This window comes from Ranitomeya variabilis, chromosome 4 (assembly GCF_051348905.1).
Source record: "Ranitomeya variabilis isolate aRanVar5 chromosome 4, aRanVar5.hap1, whole genome shotgun sequence".
NCBI lineage: Eukaryota > Metazoa > Chordata > Amphibia > Anura > Dendrobatidae > Ranitomeya > Ranitomeya variabilis.
Window position 1 is genome coordinate 131226398 of NC_135235.1, and position 13826 is coordinate 131240223.

Below are 13826 nucleotides of genomic sequence, written 5' to 3' on the forward strand. Positions count from 1 at the left end.
AGCCCAGATACATCTAAAAGACACCCCCATTACTATCCCAATAGTCAAAAGTAACAAAGACACATGCAAAGAAAAGTTCTTTAACTGAAAAAACTATCCCCCCCAATAACTTTCTTTTGACCATTTATTAACCATAAAATAAAAAAATCACAGTATGCTTCACCTGTCCACCGATAATCCATATGTCCCACAACGTGCTCCAACTTGCCTACATCTGGAGGCTGGCATGATGCGACTGCTCAGCCCTACTTACAGGATATACTGACCTTAGCAAGAGAACGTGACTGCGTGTGACCAGTGGTGAAATCATTAAGGTTACCGTCGGTCACACACACAGTTGCATTCTCACGGTCAGCTCAGTGTATCCTAGATGCATGGCTTAGCAGTTGTATCATGCCACAGCTCAGCAGTGTATCCAGATGTAGCAGAGCTCCAGCACGTCGTGATACATATAGATTATCGGTGGACAGGTGAGGATTACTGTGATTTTTAATTTTTATTTTTGCATTAATAAATAGACAAAAGAGGGTTAATGTGGGGGCATCCAATGAATGTGCCTTTTCTGGAGCAGCTGAGGGCTTCTATTTTTAAGCTGGGAGAGCAAATATCCATGGCACCTCCCGAGTCTGAGAATACCCATCCCCAGTTGTCTGCTTTAGCTTGGCTGGTTATCAAAAATGGGAGGTCCCCATGCTGTTTATTTTAAATATGAATTTAATGTTCGTTTTTTCCCATCTCTAGCTTTGAAGACAGTGACTAAGCATACCTGTCTTCCAGCATGTAACTCATTAATTTAATGTCCCCATTGCTAGACAAACAACTTTTTTCTAGATCATGTTTTACATTGCCAGTGTTTATCAATACATAATCTTTTATGATTTATACAATGAGCCTAATATCTCATGGTAAGAAAACCCTTTAAGTCATTACGATGGAGCTTCAAAATAGATGTACAAATGTGGCAATATATCAGGAAAAAAGCAGACCACCCCATACTCATTTTTATTGCAAAAAAACCTTGTATGCCGCTAAATCTTCTTTGTGTAGAGTAAAGAATGGTGAGCACTAAAGGTACCTTCACACTGAACAACTTAACAACGATAATGATAGCGATCCGTGACGTTGCAGCGTCCTGGATAGCGATATCGTTGTGTTTGACACGCAGCAGCGATCAGGATCCTGCTGTGACATCGTTGGTCGGAGCTAGAAGGCCAGCACCTTATTTCGTCGCTAGATCACCCGCTGACATCGCTGAATCGGTGTGTGTGACGCGGATTCAGCGATGTCTTCACTGGTAACCAGGGTAAACATCGGGTTACTAAGCGCAGGGCCGTGCTTAGTAACCCGATGTTTACCCTAGTTAACAGTGTAAATGTAAAAAAAAAAAAAACACTACATACTTACATTCCGGTTTCTGTCGGGTCCACCGGCGTCCGCTTCCCTGCACTGTGTCAGCGCCGGCTGGCCGTAAAGCAAAGCACAGCGGTGACATCGGCGCTTACACAGTGCAGGGAAGCGGACGCCGGGGGACCCGACAGACACCGGAATGTAAGTATGTAGTGTTTGTTTTTTTTTACATTTACACTGGTAACCAGGGTAAACATCGGGTTACTAAGCGCGGCCCTGCGCTTAGTAACCCGATGTTTACCCTGGTTACCCGGGGACTTCGACATCGTTGGTCGCTGGAGAGCTGTCTGTGTGACAGCTCTCCAGCGACCACACAAGGACGAAACAGCGACGCTGCAGCGATCGGCATCGTTGTCTATATCGCTGCAGCGTCGCTTAATGTGACGGTACCTAAAGAGAAGAAATACAGATGCCAATGATACTACTCTGTATTTACATTGTTAATTTGCACACTCGAAAAAAGAAATTTCCCAACAAATTCAGTCAAGACCATGTTACAAAAATGAGTACATTCCAAAGAAAGTATTAGGAGCACAGCTAAAATTTAGACTACAGAATTATATTTAACAAGAATTCGACCACAGGTAAGCAATATTAATTAAAGAGGTGTCCAGCTGACAGGTGACTACAAAAGGGCATTACTTGAAACAGAAAACCCCTTCCCATTTTGTGCTGTCAGGAATGGCACCACATGGAAAAGAAGTGTCACAAATTCTGAGAAAGAAAATATTTTTTTTACACAAGTAAGGTGAAGGTTACAAGAAGATCAGCAAATCTTTACATATCAGTCAGAATACTGTAGCAAAAGTGATACAAATTTTAACACAGATGAAACTGCAACCATCTTCATAAAGATGTCCACACTGATCACAGATGATAACATATAAACAGGAGCATCTTCTGTTGAGAATGATTGAAGAAACTTGACTTGCAAATTCACTGCAGTTATAGTGTACACTGCAGGGGAATGGTATGCATGGGTGTCACCCACAAAGGAAACCTAATCCTAACCTAATCTAAAACTAAACCTAGTCCATTTGTGCTTGTGTTGGTGAGATTCCCAGCAGTTACATAATTTTGCAACACTATAGGATGGAAAAACTCCTTTAAAATAAAATATATATACTGTACATTTTCTTTTTTCTTGGCTACTTGGATTTCTTCATACGGTGGATATCCAAAAGATTCATTACTACTGTATATTTAGTGCACTACAGCTTCCCATCTTAACTGAAGTTGGCACAACAGCATCATGACATTTAAGTAAAGTGCACTTCAGAATATAGGGAGCATAGCACTTATAATAGTCTACCATCACAGCTGCTCACTATATGTTATATTGAAGTATCTAGCTGCCTGAAACAGGGACAACATTGATCAGAGCTTGGCTGCACAATTACAGCCAAGTTTGTTTTAGTTTGAAATGCTGTTGTGTTTTAGAGGAAACATAGTTTGAAAAGCTGGTGGGAGACTAAGGGTGGAGGCCTGATTAGTCCATCACTGCCCCGCTTGGCTTCTCCTTCTACACACATAGAGACATATCAATCAACTGGAGCAGTTTAGAGAGAATTTGACTGAGTGAGGATCACATCGGACTAGTCAGGTCTCTCCCTAAAGACAACGGTCAGTTTTTCAAGCTATATTTTCTCTGAAATGACACAGAGGTATTTCAGAGTAAAACATACCCGGCTGTAATCAGGCAGCCAGACTCTAATTCATTCTGACTATGGTATAGGCAGCATGAATTTAATGGCAGGTTTACCTGAAGTTAAAACTATATAATTGAGAGTCAAATAACAGCTATAACATGTTTTTAAATGTGAATGACTATGGGAAATGCATCTGTGTTGACTTTCGCTTAAATATTAACATGTAAGTTATCTGAATTAATGATATGCTAATTAGTCAATACTTGCTTTTATGGTAATGAATTTATAAATATGCAAAACAGTGATAACATAAATGTCCCCTATGCATTGACTATTCACATATCATAAATGTGTTATTTTGTATATTATACTGTATGTCAAGACCTACTGCACATCAGATGAATACTAGAAATCATCAAGGAGTTCCAGAGTGAAATAAAATCATGAGACCATGCATTGAGTGTATTATGCTGTTTATTTCTAATATTCACTATGATTATAAGTTAATGGCGTTATTCCTAACTTTTAATACATTTTTCAATTGATGCAGAATTTCTTTTGAGTCTTGTCCACCACTGAATATTACAAAGTAAAGAAGGTCTGTAGAATGTATTAAAATATAATATATCTGGACATAAATGTGCCACATCACTTTTTAATTAAAAATCTATCCATGTGATTTGCTGTTTCTGTAAGTCCCATAAAAGTTAATAGAGAGAATATAGCTTTTTCTTCATTCATTCTTTGCTTCAAAGTGGTGGCAGTGGTCATCTTACCAGACAGGATTGGGTCACGGAGCTGCTATTCTCCTAAATGACTGCAATGAGACGAACCCTTTAAAGGGTATCTGTCAGCAGGATGTCACTGGCAAACTTTCCCCACCCAGCACTGCCTTCTGCTGCTTACTGTTAAGCAGGAGAAGGCAGCAATGGCCTTAGAATAGAGCCAGAATGACAGAGGCTTTTGAAGAATTTTACACTGGGAGAGCACTTCAGCCTTATTTGCATATTGTTTCAAATGCTACTTTTCCAGTAAAAGAGGAACAGACTGACTATGTAAAGTTATTTCTGGACTTGTTTTTGAAAGTGTTACAAGCACATATAAATAGTTTTGGGGTTAAATTCTGTACATTGATTCTCTTTAAAGGGAATGCCTCATTTACATATAATTTTAATAATTGAATTGCATGTATTTTATGGAATATAATATTTGCAATTGGTTAATTAAAAATGGTGAACGGTTGGTCTTCTGCAGTTGCATGTATTAATTTCTAATACATAAAACTGCCAATTTTACAAGTTTAACCACCTACAAAGAATGGAGAGATCTGTAATTTTTATTGTACGTACACTTCAACTATGAGAGAAAGAATCTACAAATAAAAATCAGAAAATCACATTGTATAATTTTTAAATAATTAAATTGTATTTTATTGCATGAAACCTTTCCACCATAGTCAAGAACAAAAAGCTGTCTAAGGACATCAGGGACAAAATTGTAGGCCTGCACAAGGCTGTAATTGGATACAGGACAATAGGCAAGCAGCTTGGTAAGAAGGCAACATCTGTTAGCACAATTATTAGAAAATGGAAGAAACACAAGATGACTTTCAATCTTCCTCCGTCTGAAACTCCATGCAAGATTTCACCTTGTAAGGTAAGGATGATTCTGAGAAAGCTCAGGAATCTGCCTACAACTACACAGGAGGAAATGGTCAATAACCTAAAGAGAGCTGGGACCACAGTCTCAATCATTACCGTTATTAACAAAATACGCTGTCTTGATTTAAAATCATGCAGGGCAACCAAGGTCCTCCTGCTCACATCAGCACATATCCAGGCCTGTTTGAAGTTCACCAATGACCATCAGAATGATCCAGAGTAGGCATGGGAGAAGGTCATAGGTCATGCGGTTACATGGGCCAAAATAGAACTTTTTGGCATCAACTCCACTCTACGTGTTTGGAGGAAGAGGAAAAATGAGTACAACCCAAAGAACACAGTCCCAACTGTGAGGTAAGGTGGAAGAAACATCACACTTTGGGGGTGACTTTTCTGCAAAGGGGACAGAACGCCTGCACCCTATTTGAAAGGGAGGATGGATGAGGTCATGTATCGTAGATTTTGGCCTACGATCTCCTTACCTCAGTAAGAGTGAGCAATAAAGATGGGTCGTGGATGAGTCTTCTAGCATGACAATGACCTGAAACACACAGCCAGGGCAACTAATGAGTGGCTCTGTAAAAAGCACTTCTTGATCCTGGAGTAGCATAGCCAGTCTATAGACCTGAACTCAATAGAAAATCTTTGGAGGGAGCTGAAACTCAATGTTGCCCAGCGACAGCCTCGAAACCTGAAAGATCTGCAGAAGATCTGTATGGAGCAGTGGGCCAAAATCTCTGCTGCAGTGTGTGTAAACTTGTTCAAGAACTAAAGGAAACGTCTGACCTCTGTAATTGCAAACAAAGGTTTCTGTACAAAATATTAAGTTCTATTTTTCTATTGTATCAAATACTTATTTCATGCAATAAATGCAAGTTTATTATGTAAAAATCATGCAATGTGATATTCTGTTTTTTATTTTTAGATTATATCTGTCATAGTTGAAAGGTACCTAAGATTATAGACTTCTCCATTGTTTGTAGGTGGGAAAACTTGCAAAATCGGCAGTGTATCAAATACTTATTTTCCCCACTGTATATAGTGATGAAATAATGTCAATCTTCCTCGGCACAGGAAATAAGGTCTATCTATTTCTAGGTCGATCTATTTCTATTACATTAAGAGTTTGGACCAGGGGAGGATGAGTTTGATTTTTTTGAACAAACAAAAGCCAAGGAGACAGGGGTTTTCCAAAACTTGAAAACCTATTGTAATAGGAGGTTTGAAAATAAAGGGGTACTTTAACCCCTTAAGGACCAGGAGTATTTCCATTTTTGCATTTCCATTTTTTGCTCCCTTTTTTCCGTAGCCATAACTTTTTTTTCCATCAATATGGTCGTATAGGGCTTTCTTTTTGAGGGACGAATTGTACTTTTGAAAGACAGTATTGCTTTTACCATATCTTTTACTGGAAAACGGGAAACAAATTCTAAGTGCGGTGAAATTGCAAAAAAAAATGCAATTCTACAATTTTTTTTTTACCATGTTCACTAAATGCTAAAACTGACTTGCCATTATGATTCTCCAGGTCATTACGAGTTTGTAGATTCCAAACATGTATAGGTTATTTTTTATTTACGTGGTGAAAAAAAAATACAAAGTTTGTTAAAAAAATTGTGCCTTTTTCCAAGACCCATAGTGTCTCCATTTTTCAGGATCTGGGGTTGGGTGCAGGTTTACTTTTTGCATGCCGAACTGACGTTTTTATTGTCACCATTTTGGAATGGATACAATGTTTTGATCGCTCGTTATTGCATTTTTATTGCAATGTTGCAGCAACCAAAAAACCTTAATTCTGTCATTTTGATTTTTTTTCTCGTTACGTTGCTTATCAATCTGATGAATAGATCCGGCGATTCTTAATGCAGCAATACCAAATATGTGTATTTCTTTTAATTGTTTTATTTTGAATGGGGCAAAAGGGGGTTATTTCAACTTTTATATTTTTTTAAATATGTTTAGGAAAGATCTATATATTTGCACTGTGTTAGCCAGTAGATAGAAAAATATTTAGATTTGAGAGTCCTCAGTGGTTGATACCTTTTAATGGCTAACTGAAAATTTGGTAACAAATTGCAAGCTTTCGAGACTACGCAGGTCTCTTCATCAGGCATAGAATAATATAAAATCTGAAGAATCACATATTTATACACAACAGAGCACAGAAATAATGTAATAGATAAGACAGGTGACGTGAAGTAGAACTATCAGTATGGGAGAGGGATAAACAGTTTTGGCCGTAAATATCAGAACAGTTCATAGAAAAGGAGTGTCAAAGTTTTATTATAGAGTTACCTGTGGCCAAACATTTTTGTATCCCTGATCACAGCACCATAGACAAGGAATTACTTCTATTAAAAGGTAACTTCAAATCTCAGAGAGAAAGAAGGTTCTGGGAGTACAAACTTATGACAACCTTTGACATACTCAGTGCAGGAATGAATGTGTCTCATGGATTTATCTCTTTCTACATCAACTAAGGTATTTGCTCTTCAGACCTTGTAGGGCATCACAACACAGAACCAGACCCCATTTAGAGGACAATAAAACTTTCACACTCCTCATCTATGAACTATTCTGATATTTGCAGCCAAAACTGTTTATCCTTCTCCCATAATGATAATTCTACTTCACGTCACTTGTGTTATTATTGCATTATTCCTGTGCCCCGTTTTGCATAAATAGGTGACTCTTCAGATTTTGCATTACTCTATGTCTAATGAAGAGACCTGAGTAGTCTTGAAAGCTTGCAATTTGTTACCATCTTTTCAGTTAGCCTTTAAAAAGTATCAACCACTGAGGACTGAAATCTAGATACTTTTTAAATATGTTTAAAACCTTTTTTATTTACTTGTCACTAGTGTTGAGCGATACCTTCCGATATTTGAAAGTATCGGTATCGGATTGGATCGGCCGATATCCAAAAAATATCGGATATCGCCGATACCAATACAAGTCAATGGGACACAAATATCGGAAGTGATCCTGGATGGTTCCCAGGGTCTGAAGGAGAGGAAACTCTCCTTCAGGCCCTGGGATCCATAGTCATGTAAAAAATAAAGAATATAAATAAAAAATATGGATATACTCACCCTCGGATGAGCCCTGGCTGTCACCGCTGCAAGCTTCTGCCTCCGTTCCTAAGAATGCAGAGTGAAGGACCTTCGATGACGTTGCAGCTTGTGATTGGTTGCGTGACCGCTCATGTGACCGCTCACGCGACCAATCACAAGCCGCGACGTCATCGCAGGTCCTACACTCACTGCATTCTTAGGAACGGAGGCTGCCGGTTGCACCGCTGAGGTCCAGGGTCTGTCGGAGGGGTGAGTATATCCATATTTTTTATTTGTATTCTTTATTTTTTACATGAATATGGATCCCAGGGCCTGAAGGAGAGTCTCCTCTCCTCCAGACCCTGGGAACCATACGCACCGCACACGCCTGGTAATTTATAGGAACTTCCGATTCCGATATCACAAAAATATCGGAACTCGGTATCGGAATTCCGATACAGCGAATATCGGCCGATACCCGATATTTGCAGTATCGGAATGCTCAACACTACTTGTCATTTGCTTCATTAGTCTCCATGGAAAACTAGAAGCTGCGATCATCCGATCGCCTGTGCTACACACAGTCTGGAACAAGAGACAGGCAGCGCGAGGGGGAAAAGGAAGAGAGGCAGGAGAGCTGTAAGGACAGGGCATGTCCCCTGCACGTGTAAATGATTATCATACAATTTCAACTATGGATTTCTCTAAAACAACAAAATATGTTTGAACAAGAAAGGTAAGGATTTACTCAGCATTAGAGCACCTTTACATATATGTCATTAGTTTGGGTCATAAATCCTGATGACAGGTCTTCTTTAATAAGGAATTACAATATAAGCTTAATATTTTGGCACTGGAATTTTGCTACTTTTAGTCAAGGTCCCTTTAGGTAGACTATTTTCTTTTTATATTTCTTGATGACTAGATCAGGTTTTATTGTTATTCAATCCTATATATTAGAAGAGAACAGAGCATATAATATATTAATGTCATAAGATTTTTCCGGCAAATCACTCATTGTAAAAATCAGTTTTCCTCATTTCAGTTCTTGTGCTACTGACAAATTGATTTTTTGATGCTTTCAGAACCAATCTGATGTCTGGAAGTCCATAAATCCATTATTACATCGTCAGACTGCATTACGCTCACAGTTTTTCTTTATTGCAAAGGTAGTGAATCCACCAGCAATATGAATATTTTCTACACTCTGGGTTGAAAATAAATTTTATTCCTTGTTCTTGCTGCTTTTATGTGAAACAATCCTTGTAGAATCGTATTGTATAAACCATGTTGTGGAGAGAGGCTAGTAGTAGTGCCCAGTGAATATGTTGATCTTTACTGACTGTAATTGCTTTCCAGCCACTAGAATCATTCCCACTGTTACTGTGCATTGATTTTTATTTTCGCTGACAATACTGGTCACATCATCACATGATTAATAGGTTGGTATGTTTATTATACTGGTCTTAATTATTTTAGCTCTAGTGTTCTTGGGAAGGCTATGATCTCTGTGTCCTTTTCCTGCCATCTTCCTCTGTTTCCTTGGGTCTGTTTTAAAGCAAGCACTTTTCAGGTGATAAGATGGATATGCTATGTTGTGTTTTACTGCACCTAATGGATAGCTCTCCCAGCTAAGCAGGTGTAAAAAATGCATTTTTATCAATCAGTAATATGCAAAGTGAATGAACAAAAGAAAAATCTAAACAAATTCAGTGTTCGTAGTGCTGACATTTGCCTCCAAAATATCAAATTTTCTAGGTCCGCTTTGCTTACTCAGTTTTTTAAGGAACTCAGCATGGAAGTTGTTTCAACTATCTTGGAGAACTAACCACAGATCTTTAGTGGATGTAGACTTGTGAAATTCCTTCGGTCTCTTCATGTAATCCCAGAGAGACACAATGATGTTGAGTTCAGGACTTCATGAAGGACCATTTGATCATATTCTGGAATCCTTGTTCTTCTTTATGCTGAAGATAGCTCTTAATGATATTGGTGGTATGTTTAGGCATGTTGTCCCACTGACTAAATAAATTTGGAGTCAGATGCTTCCTTGGTGGTATTGCATGATAGATAAGTATCCACCTGTATTTCTCAGCATTGAGGGCACCATTAATCCTGACCAAATTCCCAACTCTGTCTGCTGAATTGCAGCCCCAAACTTGCAAGCAACCTTCAAGACGCTTCACTGTTGTCTGCAGACACTCATTATAGTACTGCTCTCCAGCCCTTCAGTGAACAAATTTCCTTTTGTTACGCCAGATATTTCACATTTTGATTCATCAGTACAAAGCATCTGCTGCAATTTTTGGACACCACGAATCCTACGATTTTGTGCATAGTTGAGTTGCTTGGCTTTGTTTACAAGATATGGCTTTTTGACTGTAATTTTTCCTTGATAACCACTTTTGCCCAAACTTCTCTAAAAAGTAGATGAGTGTAGTTGTGTCCCAACACTTGCTGCTAGTTGTGTGATGATGGCACTGCTAGACATCTGATTTCAAAGTGTAGTAAGCATGATATGTGTTTCATCTGCTGCACTAAGATTCTTGGCTGACCTCTGTGTTTGCGGTCCTCACAATGGTCCATTTCTTAATAATTCTTCAAAAGAACTTCAACAGCACATATTGAAACCAAAGTAGCAGAGTCTAGCTGTTCCTCATCCAATTTTAAGCCTCGTATGCAGCTGTTCTATTTCAGTTACGGACTTTTAAACTGCGTATGCAAATGATGATCATCATGATTTTGGCATAATTGGTTTCCTCATACACCTGGCTATATTTTTCAAAATCCCTTACTGTGTGCAAGTGTACCTAGAAAAGATGATGCTGTTTTGAAGGCAAAGAGTGATCACACCAAATATTGATGTTACTTAGATTTATCTTTTGTTCACTCATTTTGTTAATAAATAAAAATAAACTAACACCAGTTTTTGTGCACACATTCTTACTTTGCAGCATTTTTCCACTCCTGCCTAAACCTTTTGCAACCTTGGTCAATGCTTGGACAGTAACCTAGACAACAAACACTCAGCACCAAAGGAAAGAAAGTGTTGCCATACTTTCCATTGGGTTAGTAATAAGTCCTGCACTAGGCTGTAATCATACCAATTACAAATATGTTCTTTCTTACCTTTGCTTCTAACTCAACCTATGTCAAGATGTGTGGTGCCTCATGACCAGCTTAAATAAAGATGTCTCAGTGATATGATGTTGGAAGATGTCTGTGGTATATGAGGCTAGGTACAGCTATCCTGTGGTAGTGATTAGGACCATAAATAGTAAAATACTAAGTTATAGTTTACATACATCAATGATCAAATAGTTAACAGAAACAGAAGTGCTCCAAGTTCTTGCAATGACATATACACCAAAGAGACGTCCTTGCATCTGCTTAGTGTCTCACAACAAATCTGTGAATAATGAGAACGCTGGCGTGGCATTATACCTCGGTGCTGCGTGCCAGGGAAATGCCAACAAGCCATTCTATCAAGGCCAGAGAGGACTTATAGAGTGGCTCATAGCAGTACTCTAGGGTTTTGCCCACAATAGAAGACATGATAATTTTAGCTCACTGCTCAAACAGACCTTCTCAATAGGTAAATTTTAGGTATGATGCCACAGCACTACATTGGCACAAAAAAGAGAGTTTAAAGACTAAGAAGGTCATGTCACAAGAGACTGAAAGATTGGGAACATACAAGTCAAACGTTATCGTATCATCATTATCGTATCATGCTTACTACACTTTGAAATCAGAAGATGTCATTGATGAGACCTACCTCTATGGACATGGAATGACTTCTATTTCTCGTTCGGCTTTTAGCCGAGCTAATAGCTCATTCTTTATAGTTTTATAAGTGCACAGCAAACAAAATTCTTAACCTTTAGTATTGTAGTTTCTATCACTAGTCATTGTAATTTTATACTAGCTGATCCTTACTTACAAAAGTATGTTGTGAACTTGGTTAAGCATCAAAAAATGACTGCAAATTTGCAATTACAAGAAGCAACATTTCACCTTCGAGACTTTGAGTTCTTCCAATTATATTATTAGAACATGTGCCGGTTATTTGTAAGATTGGGCAGAGACGACATAGTTAATGGTTGAGTTGCCTTGGAAGGAATATGTAGTTTTCTATAATATATCCAAACTTTTCTCCAGACTGACTGTTTATTAAATTCTACATTATTAATAGCATGCTTCATCTACAACAAAAACCACTTAACGAGACACAAAGCAGAGACAGGCTCAAAATTAATCATGCCCTGGCTGCTAGAAACAGTTTCACAACAGCATAAAGGAATAGTCGGACACATAATACATAATGCCTGTGATAGAAATGGTTGCATGGCTTGTGTTAATAATTACAAAGAAAATATTCAGTCGCTATAAATGATTTTCAAATGAAATAACATAAATAATAATATTAAATAATATTTAATTTAAAGGTATTCTACTCATTGCTTTCAGCTTCGTAATACCCCTCATGACCTTATCATGCACAGACGTAAATATGGAGGTGTCAGCTTTAGACAGGGGTACACCTCACATCTGAATAACCAGCAAAGGCATTGTCACTCTGAACAAAATGAATGGAGGAAGCCAGAGCAGCAGCACAGGGTGCGTGTGTAATCACTTGTCACACATGAAAAGAGATGTGCACCGCTGCCTGCCTGGATCATTGTGTCAGAGAGAAAGGGAAGTTGCTGTAGTCAATGCAGATGGACCAAAAACAAGACATTACATCAAACTGTACAGGAAGTTTGCTAGGCAGATGAACTGCAGGATAAACCTTACCGGCCACATTGGCCAACCCACCTTAGACTCCTTGAGCCAGATATGAATCCAACCTAATGGCAGGTGCTAGGGTCACTGTTGGTAGGAAGCCCCTTTGGTGCTGATGTTAATGGCTGCAGGTCCCTCTTAGGATACTGCACTGAATGAACATTCCTTGGCTGTTTTACATCTTTGCTTTCAGGGTAAATCCACCTTGACGGTCATTTCTGTTGTCACCTCTGGGAAGCAGGCAAGGAAGCAGCAGAGGAAAGGCCACAAATGCTGTTCTAATCCGTAGCATTTTCTCTCTACCTCTGTGACAAGTGTAGTTACTATCAGGTCTTCCAGCAACTGAAGAGGCTTTACAGCAGCTGTGAAAATATGAAAAGCACAAGGGGTGTATGGGATGGGGAACAGAGGCTGTGAGTGCCATCTGCAGGGAAACATGAGGCAGCAGAAAACACCTTACCCTCTTAGCGTGCCTGCAGTGCTTCGCTGCAAAGGGTTAAACATTTTCAATGCAGCATATCACACACAGTCTGAAAATTGAAAAAATAAGTTGTGTATACTGTGTATATACCCTAAGGAAAGTTCCATGGCTAAATGTCTATGCAGCTGTTGCAAAGCTGGTGCCTCACAAATACTGCATTACTATGACGGTATATGCAGTTAGGTGATAACATAGATGTTATTATATAGGAACAGGTCTAGAAAAAAAAGAGTACATTTTGCCTGCAGGAAATATATGTAGAGAAAGAATTGTTCTCTAAAAGATACTGTTTGGAGGACTGGTGCATACTCATATAAGCATCAGAATGACAGAGGCAGTCTGGGAAAGAAAAGGTTAATTTACAGATCTAAAAAAAGGTTAACGGGAATCTGTCACCTACTTTTTCCTATATACAGTAAGCTGGGGCCACCGCCGTTAGGGGCTTATCTACAGCATTCCGTAGATAAGCCCCAGATGTAACCTGAAAGTTAAGAAAAACAAGTTATACTATACTCACCTGGGGGGCGGTCTGGTGCGGTCCGGTCCGACGGACGTCGTGGTCCTGGTCCGGTGCCTCCCATCTTCATGTGATGACATCCTCTTCCTTGCTTCCTGTCACGGCTCCTGCGCAGGTGTACTTTATCTGCACTGTTGAGGGCAGCACAAAGTACTGCAGTGCGCAGGCGCTGGGAAAGGTCCGAGAAGCTCAGCGCCTGCACACTGCAGTACTTTGCGCTGCCCTCAACAGGGCAGATAAAGTACGCCTGTGCAGGAGCCATGACAGGAAGCA

At 39.1% G+C, this 13826-nt stretch overlaps 1 protein-coding gene across 1 annotated transcript in view; it reads right to left on the minus strand.

Annotated features, from left to right (window-relative positions):
* The window catches only part of LOC143770046 (cGMP-dependent protein kinase 2-like), a 363231-nt gene extending 350329 nt beyond the window's left edge, over positions 1–12902 (minus strand). The window contains exon 1 of the mRNA XM_077259271.1: positions 12589–12902. The gene's annotated coding sequence lies outside the window, so the exon portion shown is untranslated. The remainder of the gene's footprint in view (positions 1–12588) is intronic.
* Positions 12903–13826: the final 924 nt, after the last annotated feature.